Genomic DNA, 19488 nt, shown 5'->3' with positions numbered 1-19488 from the left:
GTGTGTGCAAGCCACAACAAGACTAAGTAGTTTAGAAAATTCAATATCCAACACAGCTGGGTTGGAAAAATATTAAAATTATCCTTAAATTGTAGAGTAATGCTTAAACGTAACTTTGACGTGGAACAAGGGCTAGTTAATGGGGCACTGGGTACACTTGTTGGCTTTCAATCATACCCACGTGACAACAACATTCAGTTTGTCAATATTCGCTTTGACAAACTTTCAAAAGTGAAAAGGTTAGGGTGCTCAACTGCTCGATTCCTTCTGTTCAAAGACATGTATGTACGTAGGGAACAATTTTCTCTAACTCTTGCATATGCAGTCACCATTCATAAATCCCAAGGTCATACCCTAGACATAGCATTGATAGATATAGGAAACACAATCTTTAAATAAGGCATGAGCTATGTTGCATGATCACGCTTACATACACTTTACACTCTATTTCTAATCAACTTTGATGCAAGTAAAGTGAACGCTGATATTCCTTGCATTTTAGAATACAATAGACTGTGTTCACTGTACAACCCCCATCTGAAACAATATCCTGTTCCAGAAAAAGTAAAACGTGGTAAAAGAAAACTAATTCAATCAGAAATGCAACAGAATCTGACAGCACATCCTTCAAAGAAAACAAAAGAAGGTAAAGGTTCATCAATTACCACAAGCAAAGAAGAACCTATTAGGGAAAGTAAACCAGATACTTCTTCAAAGAAGGAAGAGAAACTCTGAAAAAAGCACTCAGATATGTAACTAGCTTGTCCATTCACATTTTGAAATGAAACTGGTGTAAGTTGCAATGCAAATGTAGCAATGAATATTCTATTTCAATTGCCACCAATTGTTAACAATATTTACTTGCACAGTACAGACCAATTGTGTTTGCAAATGTTAGTCCTTCATAGAAACGCAACAAACAATCCTGACAACACGTACAGTGTTCAAAGAATAAGACAAGAATTGGACTACTTGCTGGAATGGTGGGATTCACTATAAACACACAAGAAGATCCACAAGAATTTCTAATGTACTTACTACAAGTACTGGAAAACAAAAGCATACCTATAAATAAAATCTTACAGATTTCATACATGTGGAAACATACATGCACTCTCTGTAGCAATGTCATACAGGAACAAATCCCAAATGAGCGATTTGTGTATGTATCCATACCTAATTGTGAGTCCATTCCATTTCAGCAACTTGTACAGAATGCAAACCATGGCAGATTATGTACTATGTGCAATTCAGACAATCGCTCCACCTTACTGATACAAACTCAAAGTAAGTACATAATACTTATGCTGCTACGTTATAATGCAGATGGTACAAAAAACAACTGCAAGCTGACTGGATTCACAAACGGTCAAGTGTCACTTGGAAAGAAAACCTTTACAACAGTAGGTATAATCTACCATGCAGGAGCTACAACCAATGCAGGTCACTACACTGCACACATTAAAAAGAAATGTGGATGGGTGGAATGTAATGAGAGCACCATTACTCTAAAGCAGAGATTGCCAGCTAATCTCACAAATGCATATTTAATCTTCTTAAAGCCAAAATTCTATGACTAATGTGTACTTCAACATTACCAAAAAATGAAGCCCCCATTCATGTCCCCCTGTACCCCCATGCCCCAGCAGTGAGGGGCACCTGCCAGCATGCCCCCACTCATGTCCCCCTGCACCCACACACCCCAGCAGTGAGGCACACCTGCCAGCAGGCCCCCACTCATATCCCCCTGCACCCCCAGCCCCCAGCAGTGAGGGACACCTGCCAGCAGGCCCCCACTCATGTCCCCCTGCACCCCCACCCCCCAGCAGTGACATGTACATTTCATGGCACAAACCAAAAGTCAACTATGTACATCAACACATTTCCGTCTCTCTCACACACACACACACACACACACACACACACACACACACACACACACACACACACACACACACACACACACACACACACACACACACACACACACACGTTGCCATTGATTGAGTAAACCCACATGTCGACATGCATGAACCCAATGAGTGAATCCCACACATTGAAGTAAAAGATCAAAATGTATTAACATGAAAACCAATTGAAAGTACTTGAAGCATTAAATAATGGCAAACATGAAATGAAATGCATGTCCAAATAAAAAATAAAAAAATCCAAAAGAAAAATGCCCAAAACTCTCTGTCCACCAAACCAAATCCAAATGCAACACAAAAAGGTAAATCCATTGATCCATGGTGAAATTAAATTCAAATGTCCAAATAAATCCAACGTCCAACTATGTACAATACAATCTTCAAGGGTCCATGAGCCCAACAAAACAAATGAAACCTATCTAATAACCTACTTAACAAAAACACTATTTACAAAAGTGTGGGGCATAGTCCAAAAGCCCCAAAATAAAAAAATAAATAAAAGGAAACCTAACACTATAAACTATTTACAATGGCGACGGGCAAGTCCTGCGGCTCACTCAGTGATGTTTTCAGCCAGGGCATCATCGAACTCCATGACTATTTTCTGGAGGTGGGCCTCTGTCCTGGCCCAGAGGTCTCGAAGGGAGGCACTCATGGCCTGTTCCAACTCCCTGCGAGTCACCTCGAGGCACTCTGCCCGCCTCAACGCCCGACGCATGGAGAACTACGCCCTGACCATGGTGAGCCACGCCTCTTCCGCCCGCCGCCGCTCCGCACCTATACGCTGGCCCAACCACCACCACACGGAAGACACATCCATTCCAGGGTTCTCCTGCCCTGGAGAGGCAGATGACATGGCACTCTCCCCTACCTTTGGACAGGCCTGGGACGGGGCATCCCTGCTGGTGCATGGTGGTGCAGTCACAGGGTCAAGGACAGGGACATGCACAGGCCCCTCTGCGGTGACCTGTGCTGCCTCCTGACCCTGGCGCTGGAATGCACCACTTGCACCAGTGGTACTACCCCGACCAGGCCCATGTGTGGCTCAGTAGCGGGCTCCTCCTCCTCTGTTGAGAGCACCAACCTGGATGTCTCTGTACCGTCTTCCGCCATTGCAAGCCCCTGTGGGGGCTCAACCGGCCCTTCCGCCACAGCCGTAGTGGCAGACCTGGCACCAGCCCCCTTTCTCCCAGATGATGGCAAGTCCTGGGAGGGTGGCATTCCCCTAGACAGGAAGCAATAACACATGAGTGGCAGTGTCTAACGTCACTTCCATCCTGTGCCTCCACAACACATGGGTGAATTCACGCAACACACATGCATAAACATGCATGGCGCCTGCAATCAACATCAGCATCCATGTACAACGGGCCTCTATTAATCAAAATGTTGCCTTCAAACTCACATGCATTATGGCTCACACTGATCCCATACACACACATCACCGGATGTCATGCATCATGCCTTGAACACCACAGACACAGTGGATAGACACAGTGCATACAACGGTGACCACACTGCATGAGTGAATGTACACATCATCACGGACATGTGTCATGAATCCATGGCGTATCGAAGTCACAGACACACCTCTCAGACACACACACATGTGCACCATACATGTACGTGAGAGCAGCACCCATCCCTCACACCCCCACCATGTGCAAGAACAGACACTGGCATGCTTTCATGTGTGCATTTGCCATACAGCTCCCCATGCTGCATTGGAACTCATGCACCAACCATGTGGTTCGCACATTACTGGTCTCACATGCATGACCATGATGTCCCTGCACACACACATCCATACATGGCCCATGTCACACATACAGGCAAGTATCAGACTACCAGCACACTGCAACATGCCCTGTCTCACACACAAATGATTGGCCACTTACCGCTCAACTCCAGACGGGTCTTCCTCTGAAGGATCTGGGCGTCGAGTGCTGGGCATATGTGTTCCAGGACCCTCATCTGGATGTCACTCATGCAGACCCGGCCCCCCTCCGCCAGGCGCCGGGCCTTGTAGAGGGTCCTGGACCTGAAATCCTCCCACGCTTCTTGACGTGCTTGATGTCGCGGGTTGCCACCCCCTCCACATTGGCAACCACTACGTCGTCCCAGATCCTCTCCCATCCTTCCTTGTTGGCGCGTGATGTTCCAAAAAGGGCATCATAATTGCTCCGGACATGCTCCACCAGGACACCAACTTCCTTCACACTGAAGCTGGTGGCCCTCTGCCTGCCCTCTGCCTCTATGGTTGGGGGTTGCCAGTGGTCTCAGATGGTGTTTGCCCAGACATGGCGACCCCTGAGGCAGGTGTGGATGGGCAACTGGGTCCTGGGGCTGGGCTGTGGAGCGATGGTATCCCAGTCGGGAGTCTTCTGTTCCAGCAGGGGTGGACACAGCAACTGAAACCCTGGCTGACGTTCAGGCACCAAATAGCAGTGCTTGTGGGCAGCAGGCAGGCAGGCAGCAGCAGATGGCAGGTGGGAGCGTGCTCGGGTCTCGGGGGGCAGTAATTCGGCCTTCTGGGCAGAAGTGTGGTCTTCCATGTGTTGTTGCATGGCCAGCTTGATATGGAGTGATTTGACATGTGAAAATCTTGCACGTCTGCGTGTAATTCGAGGAAAGGCCCTTAGTGCGTAAGCGCGTCTGTGATGATACGTGCGCGGGCGTTTCCCTCGTGACGTGGGCATAGTGGCTCATGGCGCATGAAAAAACTGCACGTCTGCGTGTGAATGGGTATAATCCGAGGAAAGGGCCTATGCGTATGTGACGTGACATGCGCTGGCGTTTACCTCAACACGGGTGAATGTTCATCGTACACTTCCAAAAACTGCACATCCGAGTGTCAGCTTGTGTAATTGGAGGAAAGGGCCTTTGCGCGTACACGCGTAAGTGACGTTGTACGTGTGGGCCGCTTTAAAAGGACCGTGTAGGACCCCATTTCCTTGTACGTGCTTTTCGTGAAGAGCGAGTGGGTGAATTCTGTACTTCTTGTTGGTTAACGCGCGATTACTTCACATCGTTTCAAGTTTGTACTCCCTGTTACCTCTGAGGAGCGTTCATTTGTTTTGTTGGGCCTGTTTCCTCAAACAACGTTCATTTCTTCTTTTCTCCTGTCTCCACAGACAGCGTACAATTCTTCTTTTGGCGGGGGTGTTGCCAATGCGCACACGTGCGTCTTTTTCACATTCTTTTTCCAGGCAGACGGTCAGTCGCGCATGTATTTACCAACTGTGCTTGCCCCGTGTATCGTGTACCCCTTCAGAGGTCATTGTAGGCTGCGCATAACACATTTACGCTTATTTTTGTGTTCCTGGGTGCCACAGCATAGTGCGGGTTCATTTTTCCACGCACGTGGTCTATGAGGGGTTGCGTGCATGTTATTTTTTGTTTTCGGGGTGCCTCTGCGTTGCATGACCCGTCATCTCATCTTCCCCCATGGGTCACAGACAGCCTTGCTAGAGCACTAGGGTACGAATTCCATCTAGTACCCTACCCCTTTTCCCCCAATTGCCCAGGCCAATCGTTTACTGCTACTCCCATACACACAACAACATCAGTGCCATGGTTGGGAGGCGACCAAGCGGTAAGGGAGGCAAAGGTGGCCGACCTCCAAAAGGTGGGCATGGTAGGCGCAGTAGGGGATGTGGCCAGGATTTGCTGGGTGCCCGTACACCCCCATGTGTGGGGGACCAATCAGGGACACCCATGCCCCCCCATGGTTTTGGGAAACATAGCTGACACCATCCCAGCTCAGCCCTTGTTGGACCAGCCCATTGTGGCACCTGACCCGGCACAGGATGACTCACAGGCTGACTTCCAGGTGAGCAAGTCTTAGCCACGTGTGGTGGTGCAAGTTGGTATAACCAGGCCACGTGGATCTGGGGCAGCAATGTCATCTGCTGCCCCAAGTAGGCTGGGTGAGGAGGCTGCAGGGTCAGCTGCAGCTCTATCCACCACAGCTCTGAGTATCCCAGCCGGGACAATGTCCGTCCAGGTCCATCAAACCGCCGTTGCCCCTGCCAACATCACACTTCAGCCAATGCCTGCACCAAGACCTATGGTCATTGTGCCTTCGCACACTCCTAGTACCCAGTCCACCAGCGCTTCTGCCTCTACTGACCAGAGCAGCGTAAGCCACTCAGGCTCTGCTCCACCTTTGAAAAAGAGGAAGAAGGGTGCTCTGGCACTACAGGCTGAAACCCCAGACACGGCTACCCACTCCGCCACGTCAAGGAAGCCTAGCTTTAATGATGCCGAACTTGATGCACTTGTGACCTATGTGTCGGCACATAGCCGCGAAATGGTGGTGACTGCAGGGTGCAAGACCACACCTGGTCAACGTAGAGCACACTGGCATGCCATCACGGACTGCATAAGTGCCCTTGGATTTGTGAGGCGCACAGCTGATGATTGCTATAAGCGGTGGAATGACCTGAAACGCAGAGCAAAGAACAAGCTGGCCACAAATCATGCCGCTACTCTGGTGACTGGCGGTGGGTCTCCACCAGAGGACAACAAACTCACTGAACATGAGTCTGTTGCTGGGACCTTCGTCACAGAGGAACAGATCCAAGGCGTGGGAGACATACCTGATTACGACACATTGTCTGGTGAGTGCCCATGCATGTGTGTATAATCCATGTGTATGTTGTTTGGGTGACGGGTTCTGATTGAGTGCCAGGTGAGGGTGTGTACTCCTGAGTGTTATGGGTCACCCATGTGCTTCCTCCAATACATTCACGTGCCTTTAATTTGGGTATGACAGTATCCTTTCTGCCCACAGTAGCCAATTAGCCCCACATTACTGCTGTTGCCCTTGAACTATAATCTTGCAACAACATTGTTCTGATTTTTTCTGTGTTCATTCAGGCTGATTGTTTTATATCATTCCATTTTTCATATGCTTTTTTCATCCCTAATGCCACAAATGTGACATGCTCCTGTCATTCTTTACACCCCACATTGTGCCACATTAGTTACCTGGTTATGTGAATGATTAGACCATTCAGGGCGAGGGAGTATTAGCCTGCTGAAATTTATTTTTAGGGCCTGTTTGCATGTGGAACATGATAGTTGTTTCCTGTCATGTTGAAGTGACCAACCATTGATGTGTACATCTGCCTACAATCACTGTTTTATTGTACACTGGATGTGTTGCAGTGTGTGGCACATGCAGATTTTGCAACACTATTCTGCATTAATCTTCTCATCGTGTCCATGTGACATGGATGTGTGACAGTACTCATTCACTGACATATCGCTGTAGTTGTCTAATTTACCATGGCTATGCTAGATGACATCTGTGTGCTGGCATGTGTCATGTATGTGCATTGGACATGCCACTCACAGGCTGATGTGTGATGCCAGTGCCGCACAACATGCTGCAAATGTGTTGATTTTCCATCTTGGTGTCCTCATTGTCTGCCTTTTTGACTCCCCTTCAAACTCATTGACAGTGCATGCATGCCAGGGTTATAGTCATGTGGGACATGTGTAAACCATGTACAGGATCTCTATCTTGTCAGGCCTATGTGTGTGCTATGGTGCCCATGCCTGTTTCCATTTCTTGTATTTCATGTTTTTGCAGGTGACGACGCACTTGATGCTGGTGAGGTTCAGGAGATGGTGCAGACCCAGGAGGATTCTCAGCCACGACCAAGCACCAGTGGGGGGCGGGTGAAAACACTTTGGTACTGCAGACCATACTGTCGAGGGGTGTCTCTGGGTGCAGCTCCCAAGACCTCTATTCAGGTGCTGAGTCGGATGATGAGACTTATGTGCTGTCGCAGGTCAGTGCTTCTGGCAGGGATTCTGTTCTGTCCAACCCACCTGCACCAGGGGTAGAACCCTCTATGGGGATGTCAGTGTTGGTAGGTCAGCCTTTGGCGGTTACGGATGAAGGGTCACACTCCACAGTATCTGATCCTGTTCCTGGGCCAGCAGATCAGAGGGGGAATGCAGTCATGCAGCCTCAGGCAGTGCCAGCACAGCAAGGTGCAGATCGCCTTACCCCTGAACAGGTGTGGTGCCCGCCGACCTGGTGGCCGTGTGCCACCAGGCAATACCGTATAGGAAAACTCGATGTACTGTATGGCAACCCAACAGGCAGCATCAGTAGAAATGATGGCTCAGGCAATGGAGAGGGTGGCCACTTCCATTATCCCCCCTGAAAGGCAGATGGAGCAACAACAGCAGGCAACAGACTCCATTTGCCAATCACACAGGGAAGACATGTTGGCCTCCAACAGGGACCGACGGGCGGCACTTGAGACTCTGCACGAATCCATATCAATAGAGTCACAGGGCCACAGGGAAGCCCTGAGGGTAGAACTCCATAACCTCAGGCAGGGTCTGCTTGAACTTGAGGCTTCCGAAATGTTAGGGCAGAACAGCAGCTGGAGCAGCTCACATGTTCGTTCTCAGCTGAGCTGCAGGGCACACGTGAGGAGATCCGGGCATCACGTGAGGCCATGCATGCAGAAGTGCAGGCAACCCTTGAGGTGCTGCATGGGGACCTCCACACTTTAATCCTCCAGAATCAGACCTTCCAGACCTGCATGCTTGCTGCCATGGAGGCCCATACCAGGGCTTTGCGTGGGCTGTCTCCCATAGTGCCACTACCTCCTGATGCAGCAGCAGAGGGTGAAGAGAGGAAAAGCAGTTCTCCCACAATGGCATAGCCGTGCAGGACATGAGCCCATGGAGGTATTTTTTTTTTGCAACATCCACGCAGGTGGGTGTTGGTGTGCACCCTATCCTCAAACCTCCTGGGTGGCCTCCCCCCCTGGTCCCCACATGGCCATTTTTTATTTTTATTTTTACAGTGTGTTGCCTTGTGTGGCTCCCGTGGGCATCCACTGTATTCCGGCTGGGCACATGCAGGCTTGTCCTGAGTTTGGGTTAGATGCTTGGGTTCGTGACACGCACACCCCTCCTGCTTCCCGTTTCCATGGGCTTGCAAAGGGTGTGACCAAGTGACAGTGACTTACACAGTGACATTGGGCTCCCATGAGCTGTGTGGGCAGTCTGTAGTCAATACTGTGTGGACATCCTTGTTGTATTGTACACTGCATGGTGTATTGATATGTGCTTGTGCATCCATGTCTTCCTCCTAATTTGCAGGTTCCTTCCTCATGTCTTCACAAGGCCATCTCCTTAGCAGAAGGAGTTCATGTTGTATGCAGTATACTGACACATTTGCGTGGCAGCAACACTCTACAGTTGGAAGGGGTCGATATGCTGGCTTATTCAGGTTGTAAGACTACCACTACTTTGACTTAGTACTGTTTTTGCAATGTTTCATGGTGTGTTGGTGGTAAGTATTTGTTCATGTGTGCTGTTTGTTATTGGTTACTGGTAGCATATTGTCTGTGGGCAGTTTCCATTTGGAACAGTGCACTTTGTGACACTTGTGTCAGGTCTTGTGCATTGCTTTGTTTGCTTTCACATTGCATGACATGACATGCCATGATGTGTTGGGTGGCGGAGCTGGGGAGGGGTTGGGTGACATGGCGCTGTTTTCATGTTGTATTTTGCAAGGGGGTAATCAATTTAGCAGCATAGATGTGTGTCTTATAATGACACAGCATTGGTGGTGTTTCGGTAGGTACGGATGCACACAATGTAACACTTCCAGGTAACCAATCTCAGGCTGGTATGGTTGTGACATTTGACTGTCTCTTATGTCATCATCATTGATTGTCAGCTGGTATCTGCCAGGGCTGTGTGCACTCCACAGGGGTGTGATTTTAGGTGAAGTAATTAGCCACCAGCTGCGTACGGGCTGCCTCACCACGTGCCCTTTCCCCTCCCATGCGCAGCGGGCGTGCATGTGGTTGGGGATGTGGGGGCACCACCATGTCCACCGGCAGGCCCGGCATGTTTCATCGTTGTGCAGGACACATGCTGCCACTATGATCCTGCACACTACTGGGGGAGCGTATAGCAGCTGCCCACCAGAGTGATCAAGGGAGCGAAAGCGTGACTTGAGCACTCTGAATGTGCGCTCCACTATGCCCCGGGTTTCAATATGGGCTGTGTTGTATCTTACCTCGGGTGGTGTGGTGGAGTTCCAAATTGGCGTCATCATGTGGGTGCTCAGAGGGTAGGCACTGTCCCCTGGGGAGGTGGTGATGGGTATAATTAGTGGGTTTGTGACATTACTCAGTATCTGACTTGCATGCATGTGCAGTGGCATTTATACTCACCAAGCAGCCATGTATCGCCATGTCGCCCAGCTTCTAGGTCCAGGTTTAGGGTTGACATTCTGTAAATTAAACTGTCATGGGTGGACCCTGGATAGTTGGCATATACTGAGGTGATGATTCCCTTGGCATCACATACTACCTGCACGTTGATGGAATGCCAGTGCTTGCAGTTTCTATAGATGTGCTCCATTGCCCTGGGGGGATGTAGAGCCACATGGGTGCAATCAATGGCACCTAGCACTTTGGGGAATTGTGCCACCCCATAGAAATCCTGGATGGCAGCCTGCCTTTCTGCAGATGTTCTGGGCAGGTATATGTGCCTGCGGACTGATGGGCGTGCAGTCATGATGGCCAACACGTGGTGTAGGCAGCGTGACTGCGTGGCCTGTGACACCCCCCCACTATAGCACCTGTCCGCTGAAATGATCCAGTGGCCAAGAAGTGCAGTACATTAAGCACCTTTTCAAGGGGGCTTAGTGCTTGGGAGCACAGGGTGGGTGATGTGAGGTCATCCTCCCACTCACTCACCAGGTCGAGTATTATGTGAGGTGGAAACCTGTACCTCCAATACACCTGGTCATCAGGCATCCCAAAAAGGCTTGTTCTGGGTGTAAATATTCTGGGCCTGACTATCCTCCTCCTCCTCCTGCGGTATCCCATGACCACTGCTGCAAGGAACGGTATATTCATCTTAGCGTCTGTGCTTGTTTGTTGTTTGTGCGCACTTTTATGCTGCGCGGGTCCACGTACGCCTGCTTCCTGCTGGCGTACGTGTTTCCGGATTAGCGCATCTTTTTTGGCGCACGCATTAGCCCCATTTCATTCCATGAATACGTGTTGTAGGCGCGCGTGTGGGCGTTCCGCGCATTTGCCTCCTGTACTTCCCCCGTGACGGCCACATTTTCACGCGTTCTTCCCCATTCCGCGTGTTACGCCCTGTGTTACGCCTACTTTTGTTGTGTGCGCTGCGCTATGTGCGCTTTCGCTGTTTGAAGACGTGTGCGCCAGCGTGCGCCACGCAGGATTTTGGGGCACATCCATGGATTTACACGCGCACAGACTTCCATGAATCGCTGTGCGCGGGTTTCGAGGTGATTTTGCCACTTGCGCTGTGATTTGCACGCTTTCGCATGCTTGCGTGGAAATTTTCAGCGCACATTAATTCCATGAATCGGCCTGTATATTGGGAAGCAGTTCCCTTCAAACACTGCATACTTGTATTATTTAGACATGTATAACGTAGTGGCGCACCATATTCTTTTTCACACAGAGCACTGTGCACTAAGGTCAATCACTGGGTGCCCCACAAGAGAATTCCAAAAATAAAATAAAAAAATAAGGGTCATTAATAACACAATAAGCTGAACCCTAACCAAGTAGGTTGCACAACCACAACCTGGAAATACTTTTAAATGCAGTTTAAAATTGTTATTTGCTTATCTGTATAGTTTATGATCATTATGCATTCCACCCAAGGACATTTCAGCTGTCCAAAAAATGACTACTCATGGATCACTTGCGGAACTAGCATAACTCATATAGTTATTCGGATCGTACTCAAGTTGTTCCGTTGCTGGTACAAAGTTGGAATGTCTTTAATGTATAGCTTAAAATGTGACAATACATGTGCAAAGTGGGGTTTTGAAAGCCTGGGTGAAGTCTGCCAGCGTAAATAAGAATTTAATGCAACCCTCTTTGGGACTCATAAGAAACTGTGAGGGGTGCAGTGTTATGTCTCCTTATTTTTATCAAAATTCTTCAGTGTCTAATCAAAGAATGACAAACGAAAAACAATGTGCCCATTTCAAATGCATGACCTAAAATGATAGCAACACAAACACATCATTTAAAATGCATATTGTAATTGTGTTCATTCTTCTCAGGCATACCTTGAAACACTTGTGTATAGGCGCATTATAAATGCCATATATCATATCATATCATGCCTGGAATGAATGTGACACCTGGTTGCTTTACTTGATTGCTTCTATGCCCTTTTTTAAAAATGAACACACTGTGAACTGTGTGCTGTGAGAAATGGTGCGGCGAGGTCCTGTCCGTTCTCTGTGAGGCTGGTCATGAATTCCACTTCCACAACCTCTGGTGTTAAAAGACAAATGCTATTTATATTCGCCTTCCCACTACCAATGTTTTTTCTTGCTCAGTTTTTATTTTTACGCACTTGCTGGTTAGAATAAAGAGCTTGTTAAAATAAAGAGTGTAGCACATGTAGAATCATGAAGTCTTCATGGTCTTACAATGAATATGAAGATTTTGGAACACCCTGCACTCTATGCGCTGCTTTGAAAAGTAAACTACGTTTAGTCCCTGCTGCTGCTACGCAATCAGTCTGCCAGGCACAGGAAAAGAGTGATGCCCACACGAGTGACCTCATCACGCTGCTCCTGTCTGGGGACCTGTGTTATTTTCTCACTAGTGGGTGTGAAGAAAGGTCATGTTTATTTGAGTCTGCTTCAGGTTGGTGTCTTGCCTAACACTTCTATGATGTTTAAGATGTATCCACAACAGGGCGAGTTGCTTTTTCATAGTTTCAAGATATACAAACCTGCGGCTAATGCCGCTAGTTCCCACAGTGTCACCCTTTGATTTAAAAAACAAAAATGCAATCAAACATGTAACACCCTGCTGTGGCGGGACCAATAACAAAAGCAGATTCTATGGTTTTTAATCACACTGTGCAAGGCATGACAGAAACTATGATTATCTTTCATGCATTGTTTCAAGTGTTGACTTTTTTATTTTTGCAATTCATGGTACAAGCCCTTAACCCCCACCATATAACTACCAACACCCCTTTGTCGTGATATATTTTGAACAGCTTTACGCCATACATGTTCACTCCATAACCAAAAGATTTTATTAGCATTTAGACCATCAATTTGTATTCAGATTTTATTCGCATTACATAGTTTGGATTATCAGATGCTGCACTGTGATCCTTTTGGCTACAAATTCTGCAGTATATGCAATTACTTCATAGACAGACTGTCGTTCACCATGTTGATAGGCAAATATGCAAAGCCTAAAGGTGAATGACAGAAATTCATAACGCTCTCTGTCAAACAGCCATTGTTCTGTAACACATCAGAAAATCTGCTGGATGTTGTCATCCTTCAGTCTCACTGAGGGGCCCACAGGTGACCTTAAATCACTGTAACCCCCTTTGTAGTGCTTTTGCCAGTAGTTGTCTATTAGCGGGTGGCTGCTGTTGGAGCATATGTTTGTGATGCATAAAAGATTGTTACATTCACATCTGTATACCTCTGTCAGTGTTTCCAGATACAACATCCTTGGATATCTATTACTTAGATGCTCTTTAAGTAAATCCAGTAATACTTGTTGTACACATCCAATGGCAGGTTTCACAATAAATTGAACACTTTCCTTTTTTTATTTCCTGTAAATAAGTGCAAATATATATTAAAACATCTACATTCTCAATCTTCATGGGTCAGTTTACAGGCCCACATGCACATTGCATTACTCTGGCAAGGTGGATTGCTTATGGACGCATAACATAATCGATCTTAGAAACAAGCTGCAATTTATTAGAGATGTCTTAAAGTGCACAATGCTACAGGAAAGCATCTTCACAGACACAGGCCCAGTGTTTATAATGGCAGCTCAAGTTCTCCTCCAAGTCGTCCCTGCTGCTGCTACGCAATCAGTCTGCCAGGCTCAGGAAAAGATTGATGCCCACACGAGTGACCTCATCATGTTGCTCCTGTCTGGGGACCTGTGTTATTTTCTCACTAGGGTGTGTGAAGAAAGGTCATGTTTATTTGAGTCTGTTTCAGCCTGGTGCCTTGCCTAACGCTTCTATGAAGTTTAAGATGTATTTGAAGCCCCAGGACGACAGTCACACATTGTCAAGGAAAACAAACATTTTGCTTGGAAGTTCCTCCTACAGTGAAGGGACACAAAGGCAGCTTAAGTGCTTTCCACTTTGAGAGCTGAACGGTTGCTTGCAGTTTGTTTAACAACGCTTCTTAATAGCAAAACAACATGCCAGAGAGAGACAGAAAAAAATATTATATGTTTTAATGTGTCAATTTATTAATTTGCATAATTATTTGTTTACAGAATTAAAAAATGTATTGAAACACCAACAATACTAAACCTAGTTCAGGAGCAAGTCTTGATGGCTATTCTGAAGAAGGGAAGGGTTCATATGGAAAGAGGAAGCCGAGGCGCCAAAGCTTTAGGTTTCCTCTTTGCCATTTACATTCACTAACCTCCTTTCTTAACACTTCAGGTTGGCTCCCAGTTCCTGTCATGACTTACCGGCCCTGGTCCCTCCTGTCATCCAGGCGGATGGGCCTGCAGGTCGTGGGTGCAATTTTTACTCCCAATTTGGTCAACAGGATCACGAGCACCATCTTTACTGCCAAGATGGCCGATGGCATTGCTGCAGGTGTTCCGACGCCACACGCTAGTGTTTCTTGGACACGGAATGCTGCGGATTTCGCTTCCTCTTGCATATATGCCATACAGTGAGTCCTAGACCTCACGTCTCAACGCTTGATATTGCGGTTGCCCTTCCATGCTCAGCGCTCCTTGTTCCTGGTAGTCATCAAGTGTTTTTCTTGTGTTCCCTGCTTCCTTGTTCTGTGCCATTTCCCTTGTCTACAGCTTTTCCTTGGTCCTTAATTCCTGCCTCTTTACCCTGGCGTGCCTTCTATGTGCCCTTTTTTGCATACCTGTGTACTCACCTTCCTGTTGTTGCCGTTTTGCTGGAACCTTGTCCCTCCCAATTGAAGATTGGTCTTGCTCTTCTCTGGTTGTGGATCCATTCATCCAACTCCATGTGCAGCAGAAGCTGGCACAGATCTCAGTTTTTTTCCTTCCCCTTGGGGAATGTTTTTTTCCTGTTCCTTGGCTTTCAATTCTTGACTCCACCCCTCCTGAGGTCTCAGTCTATCAGGCAGGGTCACGTTTGGAGATTCATGCCCTTTTCTTCATGACACCCGGACCCGACAAAGGCTTCACAGGGGATCATCAACAGTGAAGTCTTCTCTTCTGAAAGTTTGAGACCCCAGAGCCTCTTTTAGCTGAGGAAATGGATCCCGTTCAAGATCTTCTACGTGGTATACAAGAGCTGTCTGCAGAAATGCAGAATGTTAAGGCAGAGAACGCCGTCCTTCGCCAGACGGTCCTTACCCGTTTTGTTCTGGCATTGGAAGGTCCTGCCTTGGACACAGCCCTGGAAAGATCTGATGGGTCACCAAAAAAGATAAAAATTCTAAAATCCTGCCTTGTACATTTCACGTTCAAACGCCACTTTTACGCCACTGACAGGGCAAAGGTGGGCTTTATTATATGCCATTTGACCAGTAACGCCCTGTCTTGGGCCACATCTCTGGTTGCCTCCGGAGACAACCTCCTGGATGACTAAAATGCCTTTTTAGCCTCTTTTAATGCAATACTTGATCGACCAGAGTTTGTGTTTACAGCCAGTAAAAGCGGATGGATTTTCGCCAGGGTACACAGGACATGTTAACATATGTTAGAACGGTTAGGCAACTAGCCAATGATGCTGATTGGTCTTCGAATACCTGTTTCATGCTTTTCAGACAGGGATTGAATGAGGAAGTGAAAGATGACTTAGCAAGAGTCGCCAGGTCTAACAGTTAAAGCTCTTCTGGGTTTGTCTTTGCAAATTGATTTTCATATTTAAGAAAGAAAAGCAGAAAATAGAAAATGTCGCTCTTCTCTATCCTGGTTACCCCAAGTTGTTCCTTCACCCCAGGTTGCTACTCCTACACCGACTCAGTAACCTGAGCTCATGCAGCTGGGATCTCTTCATGGACCCCTAACCAAGGATGAAAGAAGTTGCAGAATTGAACAGGGATTGTGTTTGTGCTGTGCTTCCCCAATCACATGGTTCGTAATTGTCTGATTGTGCTTCTTCGACGAGCGGGAAACACAAGCTCCCATTCCTAAATGGAGCATGGAAACGGGAGGATATGGAAAGCTCCAATTCATTTTGTTCCTTGAAGTCCTCTGCAAACACTTCTCTCGTGGTCCTGAAAGTCACCTCATTACGAGGACAAGGTACCGATTTCCGCTCCTGCCTTGGTGGACTGTGGTGCTATGGGTTTATTTTTGGATGACAAGTGGGCTACTCTGCATAAGATACCTTGAGAAACCAAGGAAAAGGTTTAAACTGTGGATGGTATAGATGTTGAAGCCCTATCCTCTGGTCCCATAACCAAACAGTCCAAACCTTTACTACTACAGATTAATCATCACCTTGACATGATAAAGGCAGCCAACTACCTTGTAGTCTTAGGAATGCCTTGGCTACAACTCCACATTCCATAAGTGAATTTGGCCCCCAGAACCTTGTTATTGGGCTCTGAATACTGCATGTCCAAATGTATACAAGAGCCCTCATGATTGACATTAGCCAGCTCTATAGGCGGCTCAGAAACAACCACTAAATCTCTTTCCCATATTCAGAATACACCTGCTGAATACTCAGAATGTCATGCTGTCTTTTCTGACACTCAAGAAAACATTCTTCCTCCACATCCCCGGAGGACTGTGTCATCGATACCCAGCCTAATGCCGTTATACCTTTGGGCCGGATGTTTATTTTATCTGCTTCAGAAACACTGGCCCTAAGGGAGTATTTGGACCTCAATCTTAAGAATGAGCTCATCCGACCATCCAAGTCCCCGGCTGGAGCATCTTTGTTTTTTGTTCCTGGAAAAAGAGAATACTGAGTTTCACCCATTCCTAGACTATCGTGGATTAAACCAGGTCACGCAGAAAGGCAAGTACCCTTTGCTACTCATTGCAGACATACTAGAGGTCCTACATGAAGCAGTAGATTTTTCTAAGTTGGACCTTTGAGATGCCTAACACTTAATGCGTATCCGTTCTGGAGATTAATGGAAAACAGCCTTTCGAACACCATTTGGCCTGTCTGAATATATGGTTATGCCATTTGGCCTAATGAATGGGCCTGCTATTTTCCAGCGCTTAATGGATCGCATATTTTCAGACATGCTGGTTCAATGCGTAATCGTATACCTGGATGATATCCTTATCTATTTCAGCACGGAAGAAGAACATCACAAGCATGTAAGGAAAGTACTTACCCGTCTGCAAGAAAATCATCTTGTGGCAAAATCAGAGAAGTGTCAGGTCCATCGATCCAACATCCATAACCTGGGCTACTTAATCTCACTAACTGGTATTTCCATGGATCCACATAAAGTTATGGCAATCACCACCTGGCCAATACCTGCATCTGTGAAACATGTCCAGTCCTTTTTAAGATTCGCTAACTTCTATCAGGAGTTCATTCTAGGGTTATAGAATATTGTTCTACCCATCACCGCCTCTTAAAAAAAGGTGTCAGTTTCTTATGGTCCTCAGTCCAGGAGGACACTTTCCAAACATTGAAAGCCTTGTTCACAAAGGCTCCTGTCCTTCAACAGCCCAATATTACCAGCATCTTCATAGTAGAGACCGATGCCAGTGAGGCAGCTATCAGAGCAGTGCTCAAACAAACACAAGATAACGGTGTGGAACATCCATTAGTTTACCATTCTAGGACACTCTCTGAGGTCGAAAGACATTATTCCATCCTCAAAAAAGAATCGCTTGCCATCCGTCAAGCATTCCTGAAATGGAGGCATCTTTTGTTAGGCTCTAGTCATCCTGTACAGATTAGGACTGACCACTGGAATTTACAGGTGCTGCAAACCATGGAATGTAGGAGTAGTTGACAAGCACATGGGGCTTATTTCCTGCCCAATTTCACTTCCATTTGACTTATGTTTTGGGGTCACCAAACGTCCTTGCTGATGCAATGTCTAGGAGACCAGACCACCTACTCCAGACCCCCGCCTTGTATCCTAAAGTGCTCCAGGAACTTGGAAAATGTGCATTTCTTTCTGTGACAAGTAGGACAGGAAACACAACAGTCTCAAGATTGGCTAAAACTGGACAGTTCCAACCCCTGCGGATTGAGTAAGAAGGAAACCTTTGTGAAAAAAGGCATTTGTCTGTTACTGCCTTCAATCTCCACACAAAAATCAGCACTACAAATGTGTCATAACTCCTTGCCTGCCGGTCACTTAGGCATATCTGCCACTTTATACAGCCATCAGCGCAAGTTCTGGTTTCCTGGGATGGCCCATTCCATAAAGGAATACATAAAGTCTTGTGCGATTTGCACCCAAAACAAGAAACAAGAGGAAAACCCTTAGCTCTTCTACAACTACCTCCCCTTCCAGATAGACCCAGGCAAATCATAGCCACAGACTTTATCGTGGATCTTCCACCTTCCAGAGGATGTACCACCATTATGGTCACGATTAATGCCTTCTCTAGCCTTTCCCATTTCACCCCATTATCCAAGTTACCAACAGCTGCCGAAATGGCATCGGTATTCCTCACTGCGCCTAGATGGACTCCATTCCATCATCATTTCAGATCACGGTACTCAATATGTTTCCAAATTCTGGGCACAGCTCTGCAAACTGTCAGATATAAAGAGAACCCCCAAAGCAATGGAATGCTGCAGTGGTTGTGGCCAGGCCCTAGGGTCTTGGGTGCATGATTTCTCTCCTGTTTTTATAAGATTCTGAAGGACTCTGTGGCAGAAAGTTCCTCTTCATTTGGTCCACAAATGGAGAAAGCGAGGCGCAATTTCAATAAAGCTGTATGTGCCTTTTTAATAGATGTTGGCATGTCATCTTTTCACAAAGAAAATATTATGTTTAGTAGCACATACATTTTTCGCAGAGATGGAGTCCATCTTACTTATGCTGGCAATCAGATTTTTCTGAGAAATGTACAAAATGCATTGCAACCTTTTTTGGAATTACAGCCATCCATTTTGCAGTAGGTGATGACCATTTCAAGTTTTTCAAATACAAAAAAAAAACACCACCAAAAGGCTCTTTTCAGAGCCACCACTTCCTCCCATAGAAAAGTGCAATGGTTGTGATAGGGCAGCAGCCCAAAAATGTATATGTCCATGAACTGTCCGCAGACTTTTAAAAAATGCACATGGCCCCGCTCCAATTATTTGCCACTTCTATTTTTAAACTTTGAAAGGTGGCTCTGGAAAGAGCCTTTTTTTTGTTGTTGTTTTATATATTTTTTGTTTTTTTTAAACACGACACACAAAGAAAGGATGGGAAAGGAGGGGAAGGAAGAGACACCAACCACGGGGATAGGAAAGGGCAGGTGGAGAGAGGAAGATGTAGCGTGGGCCTTATTTAGGTAGGTAACAGACATTCTCGTGCTCCTTGGCCGCAGTCTCGAAAGCACTCCAAAGATTCTCCCCACTGCAGAGTACT

Source organism: Ambystoma mexicanum, chromosome 3p, assembly GCF_040938575.1.
Source record: "Ambystoma mexicanum isolate Mex_15411 chromosome 3p, UKY_AmexF1_1, whole genome shotgun sequence".
Classification (NCBI taxonomy): Eukaryota; Metazoa; Chordata; class Amphibia; order Caudata; family Ambystomatidae; genus Ambystoma; species Ambystoma mexicanum.
The sequence above is the reverse complement of the archived record's forward strand: the minus strand, read 5'-3'. Positions refer to the sequence as shown.